Consider the following 6,987-nt stretch of genomic DNA (forward strand, 5'->3'; position numbering starts at 1 on the left):
ATAAGGGGTACCCATAGGGGGTAAACAGGTATCGTTGAAGGTTATTCCAGGTGTCTTTGGAGGAATTGGTAACTTTCATTGGTATGAGCCATGTATATCCAGAGAATCGATCCACAGCTACCAAGATGGTGTCATATCCGGCGGACTTGTTGAACGGTCCTGCGAAATCGATGGCATATGAATCGAATATTTCACATGGTAGTTGGAGGGTCTGCGCTTTCCCTTCAGGTAGTTGTGTTCGCTCCTTATTTGCCTGACAGAGTTCGCATTGCTTGACGTAATCGCCGAAGTCCTTTTGCATTTCAGGCCAGTAAACATATTCTGAGGCATATTGGAGGTTACGATCTGCACTATGGTGTCCTTTGTTGTGAATTTCGGTAATAACATATTCCCTAATAGTCATTCCATTGAATATATAGCCTTTTGGAATGTATAGGCAATGTTCACCATAACGGGTGCTGGTATAGACCATTTTGTTTGATATGTTGTAAGGGATGAGGTCTCCGTGCCTGGAGCTATCCATGGCTTTGAAGTAAATCGGGTCATGGCGGTATCCTGCTATCATTTGGCTTCGAAAAGAGGAGGTTAATTCTTCCGTAGTTGATCTAACATCTCGTTCATCCTCAATTAGGGATCCATTTGTTGGTTCGATAGGGGCTTCTTCTTCCCCAAAGGTTTCATAGAGTTGTCGACTATGCTCGGGAATAGTAGGGGGTATGACTGAGACAATGGTTTCATTGTTGTATACTCGTGAGGGTCCACCATATAGTGGTTGTGAATCGGTTATGGGAGGAGAGGATGGCGGAGCTGACCGTGGGGGGTATAAATAGGATATTGCATCCACGTAGGCTGCTGCTTGTTCGAGTTCTTCAAGACCTTGGTATCGTGTTGGAACAGGATTAAGTGTATGAGGAGATTGGGCTGATTTATCTTCATCGATCATCTCTTCAGCTCCTTCAGCGGTGTCGAAGCTGGTGTTTTTGGAGTCGTCAGCAGGCATATAGTATGGTCGCTGGTATCTGTTGCCGAACTTAATCTCAGTCTGGTGAAAAGGGCAGGTGTCGTGATAACAGTAGGACCAGTAGAGTCTGCTTTGTTCAAGTTCATGAGGAGGTGTGCTGTGGAGCGTGCAATTGTCTTTCCATTCTTCGTCAATGTCCTTTCCTTGTTCCGTTCCGGCAGCGCTGTACATGGTGTAAGAGAAAGGATTGGAGGAAGCGGCAGAGCTGGCGGTAGCCATCGATGGTTCTTGTTCATAGGAGGTATCGTCAGGGCTGTCTTCGCTTTGTCTTGTATGATCATGAACAAGAGGAGGATCTGGGAGGTCTTGATTCTCATATAGGCGGGAGAGAGCATCAGCTAAATATTTTGTTCTTCCAGGGGTATAGATGATTTTTGCATCGTATTTGCTGATTTCGCCTATCCATCTTGTTCTTCTCCTTCCAGGTATTCTTTCTGTTTTAAGATTAGTAACAGGTTGGTGGTCGGTAACAATAGTGAAGGTATTGCCCACCAGGATGTGGTTGAAAGTGGCGAGAGTATCAATCACAGCAAGGGCTTCCTTGTATGTTGTTCCATAGTTCATCTGTGAATTAGTGAACTTCCTGCTGTGTAATGCGGCCGGTCTTGCCATTTCATGGGAGGCTCCTTGTCCAACCCATGCTCTAACTTCAACATCCAATGCATCAGTAATCAGCCATATTGGTTCTGGTTTGCTGTAGTCGATAGGTTGTATAACATTGGTATTTTTTATCAATTCCTTGATGTTGGTAAAGGCTTGGTCATGAGTGTGGGTCCAGACGAATTCTGCATTGCCAGTAAGGTCAGTGAGCAGTGCTGTCACGGTGGCGTGGTGTGGTAGGAACTGGGAGATATAGTTGACGAGTCCTAGGAATCGCATGAGTTCTTTTTGATTCCGGGGTGTTGTCCATTCTGTTAAACAGGATATTTTTCCAGAGGCTGCATGTGTCCCTTCGTCATCTATCACATGTCCTAGGATATCGTGCTTATCGGCAAATAGAATTGACTTGTTTCTACTAGGGTAGAATTTAGCTTCCCTTAGTTTGGTACAAACCAAGCCTATATGGTAGGTATGTTCTATTTTGGTGTTCGAGAAGATGAGAATATCATCAATATAGACCCAGACAAAATGGTGGAGGTATTCGCTTAGGAGATTTTCCATAATTCATATAAAGGTGGCGGGCGCATTCATATCACCTTGTAACAAAACCCCGCAAATGAAACTTCCGATGGGTGTTTTGAAACTGTTTTAGCGTTCGGATTCCGGATCTAGCCTTGTTTGGAAATAGGCATTGCTTAAGTCAATCTTGCTTCTGAATCTAGCCCGTCCAACTGCATTCAGGATCTGGGTTTGATTTGGGATAGCAGAACTGTCCATAACCGTGTTTTCATTTCGTAGTTTGAGGTCCACCAAAGGGCGGATCCTTTTTCCGTCTGCTTTGGGTTGAACAAACATAGGAGTTGCACCTGGGGCTTCTGCTCGGTAGATGACTCTTCTTTATTGTTGGTTTATCCAGTCACATCATGGACCTTTGTATGGGTCAGGGATAGAGTAGGTGGGTTGGTTCTTAAGATTAGAGGGGTCTTGGAGGCAAATGTGATGGCTCACCTCTCTCATAGGCGGCAGTTCTTCGCGTATTTGGTCAGGGAAAACATCAGAGAATTCATCCAATAGTCGTTGGGCAGTTGCTTCACAGACTGCGGCTCGGTACTCTCCGCTTGTCGGTTTGCATGAGACTCTGACCTTCTGATCTGGGAAATCGATGGTTGATTCCCCACACCTGATTATGGCTTTGTAGTGGTTCGGGAATGGCATACCTATTAGGGCATCGTATTTGGCTAAATTTCCGACCAGCATTTCCTGGGGCGGTAGGACTGCAGAACCAAGTCGAATAGTCGCGCTACAGGTTTTATGGCTTGTGGATCATGATCCCTTTACTGCCATATTGGCTGGTACGGGTTGGTTAAGGTCTTGAGTTGGGAGTCGATGGACAGAGACAAAGGCATTACTGATTATATCTCTTCCGATCGTGCCAGTGTCGAATAGGACTCGAGCCTATTTACCATTGATCAGAATAGTACCTTCCAGGGCGGTGTGTGCTTTGAATGTAGCTGGAGGTCGAACACTGTTGCATTCCACATCGATATATCCGATATGGATCTCCTCATATTCGCTGGGTTGGGTATCATCACTATCGCTTTCAACATTGTTGGCCGATGCCTCTTGCTTAATTGCTTTTCCTTTCCCTTTCTTCGTAGGGTAGTTCTTTGCCATGTGCCCTGTTTTTCCACATTCTAAACATTCTCCTTTCTTCCGTCTCAATTCTTTGGAGGATTTTGTTTTCTTCTTGAAAACCTGTGGGGTATCATCTTCAGAGTTGCTGGAGGCTTTGTGCCATGACTGGCTACTCCTACTAGAGGATGTCTGTGTTTTGTAGGCCTTGGTCTCATGGAGAATGGCCTCCTTTCGTTCTGCTCATGCAATTATTACTGCAATATCGTCGCCGTCTTCCTCGAGTGGTTCTACTTCTCGCCGTAGGGTAGGATGCATAGTGTGGTAGAATCATCGCTTCAGAATGTATTTGGAGATACTTTCTTTCTCCATTCGGTCCTTATACATCATCAGGTCCGTAGCCACATCGGTGATTCTCTTGACATGCTTTCCGTTAACTTACTGGAGCTGGTTGAATTTGTTGTATAAGAGGTCGTTGGTGATAGAGGATTGGAATTGTCCTTTCAGATAATCGAGGACTGTAGATCCTCTTAATCTCACATTTCCGCCGTAATCCTTATAGCATTAGTGGTAGGCGTTGGTTGTCTTTCCTGTGCAGAATGATCCAATGTATAGTCCAGTTGTAGGGTCTTCCATATCTTTCCCTTACAGGAGAAGATAGTGTGTGAGTTCCGTCACCCATCGGTCAAAGCCTATGGGTTTGAGGTCTTTTCCTTCTCCTGTAAACTTCGCTGGGAGATGGAGTTTAAACTTAGGAGGTTCAAAAGTTGCGGGTACCTCCTCTTCTTCAGGCCTAGGCCGAGACTTTCCTCCTCTAGAGGGCCCTCCTCAAGTGCTAGCCATGTCTGATTCACTGCTGGATTTGTAGTAGATTGGAGGTTCAAAGGAAGGCTTCTTCGCTGGAGTAGAAGGAAATTCTCCTGGAGGTTAGGTGTCTTCCATGTTTACAGGTTTGCCTGGCTCCTTAGCAGAATGCCGCTGTTGTTTCTTTTTTGTAAGGTCTTGTCGTGGGATTTGCTTCCCACTCCTGGTCGCCAAAGACTCTATCTTGGGTTTGAGATGAAGCCGAAAGTGCCATGATTCTGCCGCTTCTCTCCGCTAGCGTTCTGAGGTGTATATCGATAGGTTGATCAGGCCTAAATCCGGGGACAGGTTCTTAACCACTTGCTGAGGTTAAAAAAATGTAACGTGTTCACAAGGTGCTAATCATGTTATTGGTAATAGATATGATAGTTGGCAGGTGGCCTGCTCTTTCAGAGAGGAGGCGAGAGCTGAGAACTAAAGGAGGCTTTGAGGGTGTACTGAGGAACAAAGAAGTAACCGTTCAACCAAGTCTATTGAAATACTGTCTGTTGAAGTCTGCCTTTTCTATTGTAGAAATAGGCGGTCTTTTAAATACACAAATCTGTTCATGTCTAGCATGAATGAAACTAATCAAAGGTATTAATCGATACACTTTAGTGATAATTAAGTATCAAAGCGATACTTAAAACAAAACATAAAACAAAATCAAGTATCAAATGATACTTAAAACAAACCAAGTATCAAAGTGATACTTAAAACAAAACATAAAACAAAACCAAGTATCAAATGATACTTAAAACAAAACATAAAACAAAACCAAGTATCAAAGCGATACTTAAAATAAAACATAAAACAAAACCAATAACTGAGTCCCCATACTGGTTACAATGATGGGCAAGGAGCATTCCCAACTGACACGACAAGAAGGGGGAGAGAGAACCAACAGAAGCAGACAAACAGAAGGTAGGCCCCACTTGCAATAGGTGAAGCCGCCAACCACGATCCACAACTGAACCACCCAAACGCACAGACAATGCGAGTGCCTGGCAGCCAATCGTCCCACATGATACCAGGTAGCAACAGAGGACCACACCATTGGGCAAGGTTTTTCAGGGTCAAAGCCATCCCTACCGAGGCGAGGAGGGGACACCTGACTGAATCACCATAAATGCCACAAGGACTAAAACTCTAAGGAAACAGTGATAAATAATATTGTAGGATTCCGACTGTAGAAATGTAATGTAATGAGGAGGGGCTGGGTGGGTACCACCCTGCTGCCTGAGGAATGATGCAGCCGGTATGATGAGTTGAAGCTTGGAAAGGTCATCAGTCTAACCCAATGGCGTTTTGTATGGTGAGAACTTGGGACTCCATTAAAACCCAATATAAACATGAGCTGGCCCAAAGAATGACACGGGTGATCCCCCTAATACAATATTCCATCCCCCTCAATCGAACGTGAAACCTGCTAGTAGACTATAGATAGGAAGTGGTAGACATTTTACCGAAAGGGGCTTGTAAGCGACCAGGATGGAGTGCTCGAAGTGACAGCATCGTGAGAAACTATCAAGTAATAAAACGAGAAGAAAACTAGTAATCTGCCACGCAAAGCCTAATAGACCTTAATACCAAATACCCCAGGAACTACTGAGTGAACTCAGATATCTCCTCCAGAATCCAAGACATCACGGCCAACTATGGATGAGAATGCAATGCTCAGGGTGAAGCGACGCCAAGGATGAGGAAAAGTACTTAGAACAAGGTGTGAAGAACCTATCCTCCTCGGCCACATCTGCCTCCTTATATAGTATTCTTCCCGCCTGTAGTCATGTGACCCAAAGTAGTCACATGTGTAAAACCAAATCATAACAAACAAGTCATGTGACCAAAGTGGTCACATGCTCAAAACCCATGACCTCATAGCAAGGTCATGTGCGAAAACTCATAAACTAATCATAACACAATAAACAAGTCATATGTGTGAAACCCATGACCTCATACAAAGGTCATGTATGAAACATAAATCATATAGGCAAGGCATACCCGCAAGGCACACTCACACGGCATACTCATTAGGCGCACGTCCCATGACTCATATTTAAGCCATGTGCAAAAGCATCACAAATCCCACATATAACAAATCATATGACTTGAATGAGTCATATGTGTGAAACAATAACATACCTGTAACTCATAACCCTTTGTCACGTGAAAACCTTTTCCTCGCCAAGCCACATTCGTGACATATATGCTCTTTTCTGTGTCTTCCATATGACTTGCATGTAATAGGAGGCTCTACCTGTGGCGCAATATGAGTAATTTTCTCCTTTTGTTCAGCCAATTCTCAATTTCCTTGAATATTCATAATATCTTGGAGAAGGAATTTGTCGTTGTACATTGATTTCTAGGGAGTAACAGAAAAGATATTGAGCAAGAGAGAAAAAAGTATAGTGAAGTAGAAAATACTTGTTCCTGTATGCTGAGAATTTCCTGTTACTAGTACAAAGACTAAGTAAATAATTTATATTGAGAAATCAAATTTGTATTTAATTTACATAGAAGTAAAACTTACATAATATATTCCTTTAGTATTTGAGGAGATTTTTGAAATATAAGTAACATATGAGACCTTTACCGATACAAATAAAATAAAAAATAAACAGAGTAAGAAATTGTGATTGAATACTTCTACTACTATTACTGCTACTTCAGAATGAGAGATTCAGTAAAGAGATGAATTTGAGCATACTTAGATAGTAGAAAAAAGAAGTAAAATAGTAATATTACAAATTTCAGAAAAAGGAGAAAAAAAATTCATAAGGAAAAATAATTCTATATACAACAGATTAGATGATAGGAAGTAAAATAAAATCACAATCTTATTTTATATAAAGACAAGCTCCAAATGAGCAGGTTGAGGTAGATAAACT

Source organism: Tuber melanosporum, assembly GCF_000151645.1.
Source record: "Tuber melanosporum whole genome shotgun sequence assembly, scaffold_4, strain Mel28".
Classification (NCBI taxonomy): Eukaryota; Fungi; Ascomycota; class Pezizomycetes; order Pezizales; family Tuberaceae; genus Tuber; species Tuber melanosporum.